The following is a 17,536-nucleotide window of genomic DNA, read 5'->3' as shown; positions in this document are numbered from 1 at the left end:
CGTACTTCCGGGTTATAGGGCATGTAAGAGTCTCTGGGCCTCCCTACAGTGTCCTCTGTTGGCCCCCAAGGTATCCATCAGGGCTGTAAAGGAAAACTCCAATGTCCATGAATCCCTGCTGGCATTTGGGGCACCTCCATGCTGCAGGGAGGGCTCCATCTGGCAGCCTGGGGGTATTGGCCAGGATGACTGGCCGGCCATAGTCCACACCGCATATTGTTTATTAGTTTAATGCATCTCATTGTAATTAACCTGTAACAATATTATGGTCCACAGAATGGCCAAACTATTCTAAATGCCATAGCTGCTTTAGCATTGTTACTCTTACTGCACCTCTTAGCTGCTCCCATTATGTGTTGCCATAGCAGATCATCTTTTTCCATATTACTCTCACTGCACCAATCGGAGTATTTATATCACTGTATCTGAGTGGGGAATCACAGCTCAGAAGCTGATTGGAAAGAGAATTATCGGGATACAGCATCAAGCAAACGCTGCCTCAGCCATGCTACCTATTCAACTGCTCTCATACTGCAAACGCTTTAGAGCTTTTCCTGTACAGACCTCGCGGTTCAGAAACAGTTTCAACCCAAGAACTATAAACACACTCAATCAGTCCATCAAGTGCTCTTTCTAGAACTGTTTGTACTTAGAAGTACAATTAACTCACTGTAAACTTCTGATACAGTTATAATATTGCACAACCTGAGCCACTTTATAAAGCGCATATTTACATATAATGACGCTATCATTTTTAAGATGAAATGCAGCAAAATACAGTATGTTTATTATATTATGCAGATAAAACTTTAACTTCATTTAAATAATCTATATTGTTAATAATTAAACATGTGAGGACATGGTGTTGATACGCTAGCAAGGAGCTGGCGCTCCACTCACGGATTGTTCCTGCCTCTCACTGTATTCTTCTAAACATGTACTATAAAGATATTTCAATGTTCCTTAAAAGTTTTGAAGAATCAGCGTTATAAGCTTACAGATGGTTTAACATCTATTACGGAGCTGATTGTGTGGTAATTGGGTATTTGGAGAAAGAAAAGGAAGGACAGGAATTGGAGGCAAGTACGTTTGAAAGAGACAGTACTGCTGCAATAAATTATTTCATCAAAGGTTGCACATGGCAAAGCAAGCATCTTGCGTGAGGCAGGAACAATCACTATGCCACCGTGTTCCCATGTTTAATAACATGCTTTAACTCCTATCATCATGAAAATTATATCACGTATATATCTCAGTATTTTAATTATTCAGAAAGCTGTAATATCACAAATGCAATGGATTCTGTGTCCTGTCAGGGAAAGAGAAAGCCCGGAAGCATGTTGTACCCTAACGCAAGTTCTTTTTCTGCAGTTATATTTTTGAATAGAAACGTACTTCTTCTGTTATATTTATACCTTTTGTGAAAGTGTTTATTTGATATTTGGACTTCAGGCTTCACACATTATACACTTCATGCCTACATTTTGTCAATTATTACTAAAGCATGAAAAATGTTTCTGTTTTAACGATGTGTTTACATAGATCATTGTAGACACGGAACAAACATGAAATGTATGTGTTCCAAATAATGATATAGTATTTATAAAAGGTGTCATTTTGCTTGACTTCTTACTCTATACAACACTATGCAACTGACACGCAGGTAAACAGACTTGAGCTGAGAAAACTGTGCGCCGGTGGGGGGATATGATAGTAGGCTGCTTGCTGCTTATTGACATATTTACAGGACAAAAGATGTTGATGGAGAGGTGTGAAGCTATTTAAGGTGGGACAGATCTATGAGTTTTTTCGTAGGGTCTGGTAATTCTAGTGTTAAGGGCTATTTATATTGATTTACATATTCAAAGAAGCGTAATTCTAGGAGGAGACAGGACGGGACAGCAGGCGCGTGCATGTGCGTTACTTTTCATGCTGACCAGGATTTATGTAGCGGAAGAACTTGGAAATTGGCGTTCGCACAGATTTATGCATCTGGATTTTTTTTTGCATAAGCACATTTCCGCTATTGTCCTTTTGCCATGTTGTAGTGTGAATTCTACACACGGCATTATGAATGAGGCCCCTGGACTTCACTAATTCTAATCTTGTAATAGACCTCACCTGTTGGTAGCCTTCTGGTAGAGTTTGGGTCCTGGCTGACCTAAAATAGAGCTAAGCTTTTAACACTAGAATCCCTGAAGCTTAAGATTTTTTTCATTGTGGCTGACGTTCTTCAATTTTCCTGACATATGCCAAGAAGGTCATAGCTCCTTATCACTTCACTAATAGCCCATTTTTGTTTTGCAAATGTGTGGATTTGCAGAACGCAGCCTGCTACACCCCTCCACCCCCCATTCAGTCAGATGAAGGCATCACCCTGCTACAATCTTCACAGTTCAAGTCTGTATTAAAGTGTTTACCTGGCGATGCATTTGTAAGGAATTATGCAGGTAATGAATAACCATGATTTGAAATACATACATTTCGTGTGTGTTCAAGGTCTACAATGATCTGTGTAAATATAGAATGACAGAGGAAATGTGAGGCAAGAAATGCTGAATACATGGCTAAAACCGAAAATGTTTTTATATGTTATACAGTAGTAATAATGACATCATTTTGACATGAAGTGTAGGATGTGTGAAGACTGAAGCCCAAATATCTAATAAACACTTTCGCAAAAGGTGTAATAAAACAAGAATGCTTTTATTCAAGAATAAAACTGAAGAAAAAGAAATTGCTCAACTGAAATGTTACTGAAGTCCAACTATCAGTTGGTACAAAGTAAAAGACGTTCAAATATGTGTGTGATTCAGGGTTCAAGGAGTATTTCATTGAGGCTGTCAAAATTCAACATACAAGAAAAGCTGTATCTTAGTATACAGCCACTATAGACTCAGATAGCTTGCTGTCGACCTTTGCTGCTAGTTACCTACTATACTACTGCCATCTAGTGGATGTCAGCAGCTTGCAGAATATAGCTAGTGCTATAAATATACAATCTGTAGTTACGTTGTCACGAGAAAGGAATCAAACAACTAGATCTGTTGCAAGATCAATATTTTGATGACAATGACAGTGACTGATATAGTAACAATCAGTAAAATGATGTGAGACCTGCAGGCTGTGGTACTGATGTGGATAGCTCCCTGAAGGTGTTTCTTCATCACAAGGCATCCAACTTGTCTCAGTTGTCAGGAAAACACTACATGGACATGCTGCCTTCCACTGAGTGCAAACAGTCACCAACTACCAAATGTGTTGTGTGCAACATGCGTGGACAGTGCTAAGAAACGCATTATACTGTATTTGCGGCACATGTGCTTCAAAGCCTGCTATCTGCAAGGTGCTGGGCTTCAAGTTCTTTCATGTAAATGAAGACTTTTAGTCAACAACAACAACAACATTTATTTATTTAGCACATTTTCATACAAAAAAATGTAGCTCAAAGTGTTTTACAAAATGAAGAATAGAAAAATAAAGACACAATAAAAAATAAAATAAGTCAACATTAATTAACATAGAATAAGTAAGGTCCGATGGCCAGGGTGGACAGAAAAAAAAAAAAAAAACTCCAGACGGCTGAAGAAAAAAATAAAATCTGTAGGGATTCCAGACCATGAGACGCCCAGTCCCTCTGGGCAATCTACCTAACATAAATGAAACAGTCCTCTTTGTATTTAGGGTTCTCACGGAAGGGATTGATGATGATGGTCACGTAGACTTCTGGCTTTCAGTCCATCAATGTTGGAGCATCATGATGCTTTGAGTAGGTGGTGGTGGCAGGCCACCACAAAGAAACCGGAAAAAGAAACAGAAAGAGAGTAGGGGTCAGTACGGATTTTAGAGCCACCATGAATAGTTATTATGATGAATTGAACATACAGAGTATCAGGATTAAGTTAAAGTGAAGTTATAAAAAGGCCATGTTAAAGTAATGTGTTTTCAGCAGTGTTTTAAAGTGCTCTACTGTATTAGCCTGGCGAATTCCTATTGGCAGGCTATTCCAGATTTTAGGTGCATAACAGCAGAAGGCCGCCTCACCACTTCTTTTAAGTTTAGCTTTTGGAATTATAAGGAGACACTCATTTGAGGATCTAAGGTTACGATTTGGAATATAAGGTGTCAGACATTCCGATATATAAGATGGAGCGAGATTATTTAAGGCTTTATAAACCATAAGCAGAATTTTAAAGTCAATCCTGAATGACACAGGCAACCAGTGTAGTGACATCAAAACTGGAGAAATGTGTTGATTTTCTTTTCCTAGTTAGGATTCTAGCAGCTGCATTCTGCACTCGTTGCAAATGATTTATGTCTTTTTGGGTAGTCCTGAGAGGAGTGCGTTACAGTAATCTAGTCGACTGAAAACAAAAGCGTGAATTAATTTCTCAGCATCTTTCAATGATATAAGAGGTCTAACTTTTGCTATGTTTCTTAAGTGAAAAATGCTGTCCTAGTGGTCTGATGAATATGCGATTTAAAATTCAGATTACAGTCAACAGTTTTTACTTCCGTCTTAACTTTTAATCCTAATGCATCAAGTTTATTTCTGATAACCTCATTGAATCCATTATTGCCAATCACTAAAATTTCAGTTTTCTCTTTATTTAGTTTGAGAAAATTACTATTCATCCATTCAGAAATACCAGTAAGACATTGTGTTAGTGAATCGAGAGAGTCGGAGTCATCAGGTGCTATTGATAAGTACAGCTGTGTGTCATCAGCATAGCTGTGGTAGCTCACGTTGTAACCTGAGATAATCTGACCTAACGGAAGCATGTAGATTGAGAAGAGCAGCGGACCCAGGATAGAGCCTTGTGGAACACCATATGATATCATGTGTCTTTGAGTTGTGATTACCACAACTAACAAAGAATTTTCTCCCTGCCAGGTAGGATTCAAACCAATTTAAGACACTGCCAGAGAGGCCCACCCATTGACTAAGGCGATTTCTAAGAATATTATGATCAATGGTGTCAAATGCAGCACTCAGATCTAAGAGGATGAGAACAGATAAATGGCCTCTGTCTGCATTTACCCGCAAGTCATTTACTACTTTAACAAGTGCAGTTTCTGTGCTGTGATTTGTTCTGAAACCTGACTGAAATTTATCAAGAATAGCATGTTTATTGAGGTGGTCATTTAACTGCATAATGACTGCCTTCTCTAGAATTTTACTTAAGAAGGGCAGGTTAGAGATGGGTCTAAAATTTTCAAAGCAGAGGGGTCAAGATTATTTTCTTGAGCAGGGGTTTAACTACAGCAGTCTTAAGACAGTCTGGGAAGACCCCCGTATCTAATGACAAGTTTACTATGTCAAGAATATTATCAATTAGCACACCTGATACTTCTTTGAAAAACCTTGTTGGTATTGGGTCAAGGACGCAGGTGGAGGGTTTCAGTTGAGAGATTATACTATGTAATTCAGGTAAATCTATCCTGGTGAAAGATTTAATTTGTTTATAATGGAGTACCGGGGCTTTAGGAGGTTCTGCAGTGATGGGGAGATATACTATGTTATCTCTAATATCATTAATTTTTTGATTGAAAAATACAGCAATGTTCTCACAGGTTTCACTGGAAGTATTCTGGGGGCATTCCTTTGTGTTACCTGGGTTTAACAGACGATCAATTGTAGAAAATAAGACTCTGGGATTACTAGCATTGTTATTTATAATCTTAGAGAAATAGCAGCCTCTCAAGACGGACAGTGTTATTGTATTCTGTTATTTTAACTTTTAATATTTCATAGTGGATAGTTAGTTTAGTTTTCCTCCATTTACGCTCAGCTCTACGCATGTTCTTTTAAATCAGACACTCTTTGGGTCTTCCATGGAATAACAATGCTAGAAGATTTTTTAACTGTCTTTTCAGGTGCAACTATGTCAACAGCAGTTCTTACTTTAGAATTAAAGTTTTCCACCTTACTATTTACATTATCCTCGCTATTATAGTTGGCACTATAAACGGACTGATTGCTTAGAATGTTTGTAAGTTTTAAAGCTGCTGATGAGTCAAAGAAGCGTTTTTAACAATATGCTTCTCATGATGTTTTCTATCATTATTTCTATATTAAATAGTAGAAGAAATGGTCTGATAGACCAATATCAATGATCTGCTTTATATCAACTTTAGTCCTTTAGTAATCACTAAGTCTAACGTATGACCTGCTTTATGTGTAGGCTGATTAACGAGCTGTCTCAAATCAAAAGAGTCCAGGAGGTTCATGAATTCCTTTACTTTTAGGTCACACTGATTATCAATATGAAAGTTAAAGTCGCGACAATTAAGAGTGTGTCATAGTTAGTAATTAAAATTGACATTAAGTCAGAGAATTCCTCAAAGAAAGATGCGTTAAATTTAGGAGGTCTATACACGGATAATACTAGAACGTGAGAATCTCCATGAATAACAACGGCGAGATACTCAAAGGACTTAAATTTACCAAAACTAACATCTTTACACTTTAACGCTCGAGTAAATGTTTGCCAAGCCGCCCCTTTTTCCCTGGCGGTCTGCACGAGTAAAACTGTAATCCGGAGGCGCAGATTTGATTAAAACAGCCGCGCCTTCTGAGTTAAGCCACATTTCACTCATTTCGCAATAAAATCAATGTTTCTATCACTAATAAAATCGTTAATAAAAAATGTCTTGTTAGTTAAAGCTCTAACATTTAATAGTGCCATATTTAATGTTTCTGAGGGCAGAGCTGAATTTATGCTGTTATTGGTATTTGGAACAAAACTAAGTTATTTTTGTTAACGCCGCTCTGTGTGTATTTTTTATGTAATCTACAATCTGTTTTTATAGTTTTAATGCATTGTTGATCTAAAGTAGTAATTGCAATCAAATTATTGGTGTTTATGCCGCATTGCCTAGATTTTTTATGTGCATTAAGATTGGTTATTAGATTATTAATGTTGTGCACTTTAGGAAGACTTGTTAAGCCATTATGTCCTAGCAAAGCAGTAGCATTACGGAAGGGGTTTAAAGTAGACATAGACAGTCAAGATAGACGAATTACCTTAGCGATGTTTTCGGAGAGGTCCCGGGCTCCAAATCTATCCCGCTTGAAGAAACGTGGCCTTTCCCACAAGAGGTCCCAATTGTCAATAAACCCGATGTCTTGAGTCTCACAGAAGCCTCTCAGCCAGTTGTTTAAACCCAGCAGACGACTGTAGTATTCATTTGATCGTCTGACGAGAGGTAGTGGACCCGAGATGAAGATTTTTGTTGATGGGGTCCTCTCCTTTGTATCTTTAACTAGTGCTGCGAAGTCAGCCTTGAGAACCTATGCCTTATGTCGTTTACGCTGGCGTGTAAAATAATGGATCCAACTGCCCTCTTGTGCTTCCTGTAGATGGTCGGCACACGTCTCATCACATCTCGGACTCGAGCACCAGGAAAACAAGAAACAAAAGATTTTCTATTAGGGCATGTGATATTGAGGTTTCATACAATCGAATCACCTACCATGATTACATCACCCGGGGTTGAAGGCAAACTGGGGACGCGGAGAGGGTCGAACCGGTTCTGGATTGAGATGCTCGCCTGTGCCAAAGGAGGTGTCCTAGCCTTGAACCCCCGCCTGCATAGCTGAAACACACCAAGGTCTTCATTAGCATTGTCGTCGCTCCTACGAGGCGCAGGGGTGAAGCTTATGTTAAGTCGACTTCAGATGTCGAGGGTGGTTTATCCAGCAGCCGAGCCTTCAAGTCTCTAAGGTACCTTCGTCTGGACAGGAGTTTCTGAATCTGTTTGTCGAGTGCCTGGAGTTCTTCGATGACGACGGCAACGCGATTCATCTCACTGTCGGCCATTGTCTGCTTCTACTTCCGCTTCCGCTAGTCATGTTGTTGGTGAAAATAAAGTAAGTAATTATTTCTTTACAGTTTGGACAGAGTTACTGTTGATAATAAAGATGTTACTTTCTAATACAGTTCTTTATATTTTTATGGTTTTGATAGAGTTATTATTTATCATATATGCATAAACTAATACTGCAGCATCCTGGTAGTAATGGTCCAGCAGTCAATTTGTTAAAGTGGTTTGCTTAACTATTCATTCATTTTTATATACAGTTTTTTCAGGATCCTTTTTCTTTTTTCGAAGAAGGAAGGATTCAGTATCAGTGCCTTTTTGTAAATATTTTTCTGTTTGCTTTGTTTCTGTTTATGGTATGACATTTGGCCTGTGCTATTAATTGATGACACCACATTGATTTAGATTTTTGTTTATGCACCGATAAATAAAGAATAAAAAAAGAATCAGTATTTTACACTTTAATTATTTTGATTGTGTTTCGATTCCCTCCATCACTGATCTGTTCAGTCCGCTAGATGCCCAGGAGTGAGAGTCGTGCTGGGGTTCAAAAAGGAACAGGCAGGCATAGAGGAGGAGCAGCAGGGTTTTTGCTTATGGGTTTGTTATTTGATACTCCCAATTCTCCCATTTTTACCCTTTCCTTTTGTGTGAGTTATTTTTTGTACTTAATAAACAATTGGCCTCCTTCCCATCTTCTGTATATGAATTGTGTGGATATACCAGAAGGATATAATAATGACAGTGCTTTTGTTGCATAGACCCTCACCTAAACATAGAAGAGAGTGTGTGTATGCAAAAGGAGGGATGTCACCTACATAAAATTGTAACGGATGGATGCAGGCAAAAATTATAATCCATTTTTTGAAATATATGCACAAACATCTTTCACAATAAAAATACAGGCAGCCATTACTAATCTAGAGATACTACTTGCATTGCTTTTCCAATTAACATGGCCTGACTTTAAACATTCTACAGACCCAGCCATAATTTAAACTAACCAACACAATTGTCAGCAACTAATCAAGTAAAACATAATGAACTTTTCATTTGTACATAAAACATATTTTCCTGCTGTCAACTTAATTAGAATTTTCTTCAGCAGTGTGTACTTTTGGTTGATCTGTAATTAAGCAGTATCTAAAAGCCAAGCCAGCCTAGCTGACTAGTGTATAAATGCATTTCATTTATGAATGTGTTTCCCCTGACAAATAGCACTTTGCATCACTTCTCATATTAGACACTATCACACAGCCCTTGGGAAGCGGTTAAAAACATAGCATTTCTAAAAAAATATGTAATGGTAGAAATCAACACACAATTCTTCTCTGTAGGCAGGTCAGGCAAAAATAAATCCAATGCCTTTGTCCCAAGCAAACTGCTAGAAATAGAAAACCAGGAACAAATCCTGCACAGTTCATTACAAAACACACACAACTAAGAAAGAGTGAGGCTGTGAGTCAGGACTTGAGTGAAAATTCTTTAAATATATTTCCATAATAGGCTGGTTTAGATAATGTTGTTACACAGATGACTCATGTCACTTTTGGCAAGAATTGTCCTTAAATTTAACATTTTATTTATATAGTTGTGAAAAAATTGGTGTCAATTACTTGGAGTTTTCAGTGTTCCTGCTTGATGTGTGCACTAAGGTGCAGGGAATGTTTTGTCAGTCCATTTGTGTTAGTCTCCTGGAAAAGCAATTTGAGTTCAGGCGATGCAAAATGTCCCTACAGCCCAACCCAGAATCCTCCCGGAAGTCTGCATATTTTAATATGTAAATGAATATAAATATCACAATGGAAAAGGCACACGAAATAAGGAAGAATTTCAGGCGAATGCAAAGTGGAAGCAAAGAAAAACGTATTACTTGTTGGCTTAGGCAGTGGTATAAGAAACAAAAGCTTGGCAGAGACACTTGAAGTTCAGAAAGTCGCACAGTACCCGAAATAAAAAAGAAGTGGTCAGATATCGCAGTCGACATGAAATGGCGAGTCGCAGCACACCGTCAGTTTATTCTGTTTCAGACAATATTATAAAAGCTGACCCCCGTGCTAATGACATGATGGTGCTGCTGTGCATAGCACATCTTCGGACGCTGGCTTCACACGCACCTCTGCCTCAGAAACTGCTGGGCAACCATCTGGCTGTGTCACAAAATTAAATAGTGGATGCTGTAAGAAATATTGGCAATGAACTAAAGAATATAAGGGCTGTACTATGTGATACTGACCACAAATGAAATGAACTGGTTAAAAAATAAATGCTGCATCTGATTTCTTGTTTTTACATTCTGCTAATTTCATTCAAACAATGTTGTAATGCTGTCTGATCTTGCTGATCATTTGGTGGGTCAGGGTCAGGTTCATCATAGAGCATCTGTTCAGGTACATGTTTGCACTTTGCAACATTCTTTCTGTGCACTGTAAAGTAGCACAGTAATAGAGTGGAAATGATTTTCATTTACATAAGCAAACTCATTCTCTGAAGGTGACTTTATAATGTGGTGATGGCTCTAATCCCAAAAATGGATCGATTCTCTGGTCTTTGAAGAAACTCCCTATCCTTAAAAGGACTGCTTGCCTTATACACCATTATATTGTTATAGAATGATTACAATCGAGTGAATTAATTCGTAAACGATATGCAATTAATTTCGGTGTATTTGATAAAACCCACATCATAGATGTGAATCTTAAAAAGAAAAGCAGACCACAGAAGCAGTAGCACTGCTTTGATGATGGGTGTCGCCAGTTTGCACAACCGAACAGTAAAGTACGTATGCAAGGGGGGGGACCCTGCCATGAAAATGTGCGTGGCTTTACACCTCTGAAGCAATGGTGTGACACAATTATGTTTTCAAATTCAGGCTGCTGCTCAACATAAAACGGCTTCAATAATACTGTATCTATATATATAAAATTTTTTTCGCATTTGAAACGGAAATTACGTATGACCACAGAACATATTATAATACAGGAACTAATCACTTCGTTTGTGGATGCCATTTTTATATCGTCTTTACAAATTGTTATTATTTGTGTGACAGTTATTTTACTGATATTGAAAAGAAGTAAGCACAAACACGTCGATCTGTCCCATAGAAGTGCACACCGAGTCGCCCTCTCTGGACTCCAGTGCTGAGCTGTTCGCCGCCAGGCGCATTCTGACAGAGAAGTTTTATTTATTCGTCCACGTGACTGTTGTGGAAACTGCCACATTATAACTTTTTTTTAATTGCCAGTACTTGATACTGTAGTAGAAGAGGTGAGGAAAACAGCTTTGTGTCTTTTAACTGCGCCGAGCTGTAAACAATGTGAAGTCGACACTGCCTTCAGTGGCAAGGGGTCATGAGAACAAAGTGGACACTCGGAGGTGCGGAACGTTGGGCTGCTCCGCTGGGTTGAGAGCTTCGCAGTTTTGGGCGGCGTCCTCTCTTCTCGCACTGTTTGTGACACTTCGAGTGCCACATCAGCTCTTAAGAGAGTGGAAATCTTTGCGAATGAGTGTGATCGGCACCATCGAAGCAAAACTCTCTTTGTAAATTGCGCTGTACGACTTCTTACTGTCCCTTAAGGTGAGTTCAGGTCACTAAAACCCCGCAACATTCAAGGTTGCTTTTGTGATGAATTCTTTTAAGAAGATGGAGGGTTTACATCTAAGAAGATGTACCGACCTCTTCATGTTAAGTTTTGGACTTGAGAATTGTTTGGACCTTCTGCCTGTTAAGCATGGAACGGCAGCATCCACATTTCTCAGAATAACTTTTCTCTTAAATCACAGGCACGTAGTGCAAGGTTGTCAGGCAGAAATTTGCAGGGTCGTATAGAAAATGTAATTTCTATACCACAGTGGCCATGTAGCGTCTTTCACAAGGGATCTGCTACTGAGAGATGATCCAAATACATTTAAGCTGCTGTTAGTGCTATTTACCTGTTGTGTTATAGCGCCTTTAAAATGTACTTTACCTGAAAGCACTCCTGTACTGATCAATGTATCTTTACTTCTTACATGTTAATGTTTTACTGTTTAATAATTTATATAGCACATTTTATGTTTTCCTCTTGCACTTAGTGAGCGAATCCACTGGGTAATCAGCTATTAATTATAAAAAACAATACAGCACTTTTCAATCACAAGAAAAAATAAAACAGAAAACCTAACATTTTTTAATATAGTGTAAAGCCATATTTACTTATTTTACAGAAATAGTTTTTAAATGGCAAGCAGCATGATGGACTGTTAATAAAACTCTTCCACGTTAGCATCCCATGCATATTTTTGTAGCCTGAGCAAAACGCTTTGTTTACTTTTAGTTTGTTCTGCACTTTATCAGTATCTGTTTGATCTCTTGTGTTGTCTTCCACACTGGGTGGGCAGCCTCTGTCTCATTTTGTTTGCAGTTCTGTCTAAAATAGGCTTGTCTTTCAGGTAAGTAGTTTTTTTTTTTTGCAAAGGAAAGTAATGTGAAAATATTGTCAGTGGTGACATTTCTTCCAGTGCCTATGAAAGGCTCAAACATTGTCATGCCAACACAGTCACATACTGTCTTTGCTTGGATCTTTCTCCAGACTTTAATATATATATATATGTGTTACTTACATCAGCAGCTAATCAAACTGTGATGCCAGACTTGTCTGGTTTGCTTGACTTGCACTAATTGAAAGGGCATCAACATTTCATCAGGTTTTCATCAATGGTTATGTTCTGTCCTTACTTTTAACACATGACGCAGTTCTGCATGAAGTATGCCAAGAGTCTCAAATCATGTTTTTTCCAGCACTGTTTTTTTCACTTATGTCTGTCTCTATCCACAATAACTATCTCACTTGTTCTACTTTCCCCATGTGAAACTGATGCAAAGTGTTTTCCAGCTTGTGTGAAAAACATTGTGATGCCGTTTCAAGCGAATTGATGTTTGTATCTTATCTAACTGAAATAACTGTAAAACGTTTAACAGTTTTTTCAGATTTGTCAATTTTCTTCATTATGAAATACTGTCAGTAATTATAAGGTTACCATTTTTCTGTAATTATTTTACAATTGTCTGAAGAAAAGAGACAAGTCATATTTGGGCAGCAATGGTCAATAATGTTGATGAGAAGGGCAGGTGAGGATTTGTCGAGGTAAGAAAGATATGCAAATGCGGTCAAGTGTGAGACAGAGCATAGAGACAACATTTCACACCTTGGTACCAGGTTTAATGGCATTGCTTCAGGTGGTATTTAGGGTCTTTGGTGTAAATATTATCATCAGTCATGTTTCTAGAAAGAATTATAGAGTTACAACGAAATGGGCATTTGCAATGCAGCTAGCTATTCAGCTATGCAGGCCATTTATGTTAGGTAGAATGCCTAGAGGGGGCTAGGCGGTCTCGTGGCCTCGGAACCCCTGCAGATTTTATTTTATTTTTCTTTAGCCGTCTGGAGTTTTTTTTTTCTGTCCTCCCTGGCCATCAGACCTTACTTTTAATCTATGTTAATTAGTTTTCCCTAATTCTAATTTCTTATTTATTTTGTCATTTTCTCTTTCTTCATCATGTAAAGCACTTTGAGCTACATGATTTGTATGAAAATGTGCTATATAAATAAATTTTGTTGTTGTTGTTGTTCAGGAAATGTCAAGGAAGAACAGTAGTATTACTCGCACAATGATGGAGTAATTACAAATTAAAAACAGCCCTTGTAGTGTGGAGTAAGCACCTCATTTTAGGTGACAACCATTCTGTTATGATTCTGGGGTTTTTATTTGCTTAAGTCTTGTTTATTTCATTTTTGGACATGATTTTCTTTTACTGTTATTCTAGCTACACCATTTTGTGTTTTGGTTACATATAGTTAGCCTCTGTCTTTGCATAGTCATGGCCATGTTGTTTACAGTTGCTGTACCTGTTGTCAGTCAAGTGAGGACACATGAAATATTGTGCCATTAGTTCCCACCAATATATGATGGCTACAAGTATTACTAAGAATTCAAGCTTTTTTATCTGCTTTCCTGTGCAGACATTTTTCTTCAGAATACTGAAAGTTAAAAGACCATTCTTAGAAGATTTTATGGTGAAAACCTTTTCATTTTGCATCCTGGCTTTAAATTTTCCTTTTTGTTCCTGGTTTTAATGAACTATCCTTTGTCGATATTCTGACCCCCACCTGCTCCAGTTTGGTTGTATGCTTCTTCCTTTTTCATTTTGGGCACTGTTTTTCTCAATGTGTCCATCACATCCATTATTAACATATACGGTGTAAAGAGACAAAGGCAGAAGATAAAGGGTCTGAGGCACTCGGAGGCAAACCCCATATAATGAGGTTATGCAAAAGGCATAAAGTAAAATGCATGTTAAAGAACAAGATGGAGACTTCCTTAAATTCAGACAGTCTGCCCAAGATGGTTTTGCTACCTCTTATGTTGGATTCTGGGAGGAAAAGGAGGGATTAGGTTGTCTAATCCCAGAAGTTACGTCAGAGCGGGAGAGGTGTCAATCTTGCTTTCTGCAAAAGGGGAAGAAGAAGAGAACACGTTATTAGACAGTGCCCCCCTCATGTCTCCGGGATTAATTACCCTAAGCACATGAGTGTGACAACAGGTAACTTTTAATTTAAATAAGGACAACCTAATTCGAAGTCATTTTATCTACCAGATTTTAAAAATTGGCAATATAGTCACCTGCTAGGCAACTTCACCTCCTCTAGTTAGTTTCCACTCATTTCTTGTCGTAATTATCCAAAACAGTTGTACAGCCCCACAGAAAAGACAATATATATATATTTTTTTATATAAGGATCAGGAGAAATGCAATGTCAAAAAGAAAACCAAGGTTGGAAGCAAAAGTCAATTCTTTTTTTAAAGAAACATGAACAGTTTTCAAAATATCAGAAATCAGAACCAAGGACAAGAGGTTGGAAACTGGGAAAACAAAAGGTTTTTTTTTGTCAAAACCAAGACGAGATAAAAAATTCAAAGTCAAAAGGGCAAGTGCAAGAGCTTGTTAACCAGGTAAAGTCAAAAGCAACAGTCCTATACACAGTGATTTAAGGCTGTAAAACTGATGTCCAACCTTTAAACTCATGACCTGTGAGAACATGTCCCCCAGCAGCCAGAAGTTGCATCATGGCAAGAGATGGAGAGGCAAAATGGTGTTGTGGTAAAAAGTAAATATATTTGAAAGTTTGTGAAGGTGTAGAAAGTAACAAAATAAGCTTTATCTTTTGAAATCTCTCAGTGCCTAAATCATATAGTCAATATATAATTAGCGAGAGACTCTGCTAAAATTTGTACAATACATTTTTGAAAATCACAGATCATAACAACAGCAACAAGCACAAGAATAAAAACAAGAGAACTCACCACACCATGAGGACATTCAGAATGAACCACACATAAATGTAGGTTAGTCTGCCTTTATAGGCCTGAGGCAGTGATGGGCAGGTAGTCCCGCCTCTTGGGGAACTACCCTACAAAACACAAAGAACATAGCACATGCATTGGGAATAAAGCAAATAATTAACAAAAGTAAATAATTCAAATAACAAAAAACAAGGATATTGTAACAAACGGAGCAGGAGACAGCACAAAGGTTTGGGGTTCTCCGGCCCCGTATTGTCTGGAATCCACAACACAGACAAAAGAAAAAACTGGTCAGGTTTAATAAACAAAAGTCCATAAGCGTGACGCCGAACCATGGCGTCCGCGGCCATTTTATTGGGGAGGAGCTGGAAGTGGAGGAATGCTGGGAAGGACCGTGAGGGAGGATGGGATGGATGACGTCAGGGCAAGATGGCGGAGGGAGGGCGGAAGTGCCGCACTGCGGTCAACAGTCGGCTTATGGTGGAAGAAGGTCTTTTTTCCTATGAGGAAGCAGAGGGAGAAAGTTAGTACCCCGCCATTCCGGGCCGGCGAACACGTTCCCAGGTGCGCTCGAATCCGTCCGCGGCCTCCTACTTGCGTGTGCGTGACAATATATAACAAGGATTTGAACTTCAGCCAGAAATACAACACAATCATACCTTAACAATCCTTAAAGAGGTGTTCTACAATTACCTTAAATTAAGCCTTAATATGCTGACCCCTGTTGGGCCCAAACTGACCTGACCCATAGTGGCACGTAATGTCCATTAATCTCCTGCAACCCTCCACAATTTCCCAAAGTAAGGGGAACATTCAAGCGTCATATGTCAATTAACTTCTTTTTGATTTAGTTTTGATCTTAGAATCTATTGAGCGACAAGTAGCCGCTCTTCAGGGCTAACATTGACTCGCATATTGGCTGACCAGCGTGTAAAATGGTGTTGTACCAGCTTTTCTTTTTTGCATTTCTTCATAGATTGCACAGGTGCTATGCAGTCCCAGTAGCAGCAGCGATGTTTTTTTCTGCCTACATCGCCATATCAAAAAGGATTTTTAATGGAGAAATATCAATGTTCAGGTCTAAAAAAGCCAACTGATCCATATTTCATGAATCCAATGGAGGATGAACCTCACACCCCATAGGCTAAAAACCCTCTCAACTGCCTGATAACCGCCTGCCACAGGAAAACACACAAAAATACAATCTGGGCTGCAGGTGGCATTTACCAGAGGCAAATAAACACAAAGCACCACTACAAAGTGCAACTTAAACGCCTAGGTCACTCAAAGCACATTCATTTAACCAAGATTTGAACGCCCGTGCGGACAGGGCCTTAGATGCCCTATGACAGATTCTGCTACATCAAAAGAGGGATATGCAGTCAACGACTGTGTCAAACCCAAATCCTTTCTCACCACAGGTACCCATGAAGCTCTCAATGATCTGTTGGTGCTAACAATATACAAACAATCCTTACATTTTTCTGTTTCTTTAATGGGTCACATTGCCAAAATAGTTTTTTTTTCGTTAAGGTCTCACTGTGAACAAAATGTTAGAAAACATTCACAAAAAATGTCAGACTCATACACATTTAAATAATAGGGAATCAACAGGATGTCTGAGGACGTACAGTAGCTTTGTTCTGTGGGAGGCAGCTGGATAAATCTGCAAACAGTGAGAGAAATGCACATGACTCTGCATGACATCTTGTGAAGTACCTTTACATTTCTATTTAGTGTTTCCTCTGACATAATTCATCTGTCATTAGACAACCTTGGCACATGAACTCTATTGTAGAACTTCTGCATTACCAATAAATAAACTCAAAGACTGAAGCAACACTGGACTGAATTAATTTGCTTACAGTAAGAGATGAGTGGAAACAATGTTTCAAAGCAATAAACCTGTATGCAGTATCTGTAGGGTGGGAATTTATATGAATTTAGAAGTCTCAAGCTATGCTAATTAAAGCCTAATGTTAATCTAATTTACAAGTAAAATAAACATAATTATGAAAAGCTATTAATCAATGCCAAAACACACAATATAAAGCAAGAATAATTATTGCTTATTTTTGACATGCATTGTACCTTTTGACATTGAGCACAACCATATGAATTTCGCAAATGGCTCATCAAGTGATTGGCCTGAGTATAATGAAGCATATTTAATTGCAGTTTGCCATGTAACTGTATTAATCTGCTATTTAGCATGATGAGCGTTCACAGAAAAGGGTTTCTGTCGTAAACAGATCCTGAAGAGTCTTAGTACTGGAAAACTCTTAATGCAACTGGCAATTATTTCACAATGTGTAATACCCATTGAAAGTCTGGTGCTAATCATTAAATGCTCACTGACAGGTGT

The sequence above is a fragment of the Polypterus senegalus genome, chromosome 2 (assembly GCF_016835505.1).
Source record: "Polypterus senegalus isolate Bchr_013 chromosome 2, ASM1683550v1, whole genome shotgun sequence".
Classification (NCBI taxonomy): domain Eukaryota; kingdom Metazoa; phylum Chordata; class Cladistia; order Polypteriformes; family Polypteridae; genus Polypterus; species Polypterus senegalus.
The sequence above is the reverse complement of the archived record's forward strand: the minus strand, read 5'-3'. Positions refer to the sequence as shown.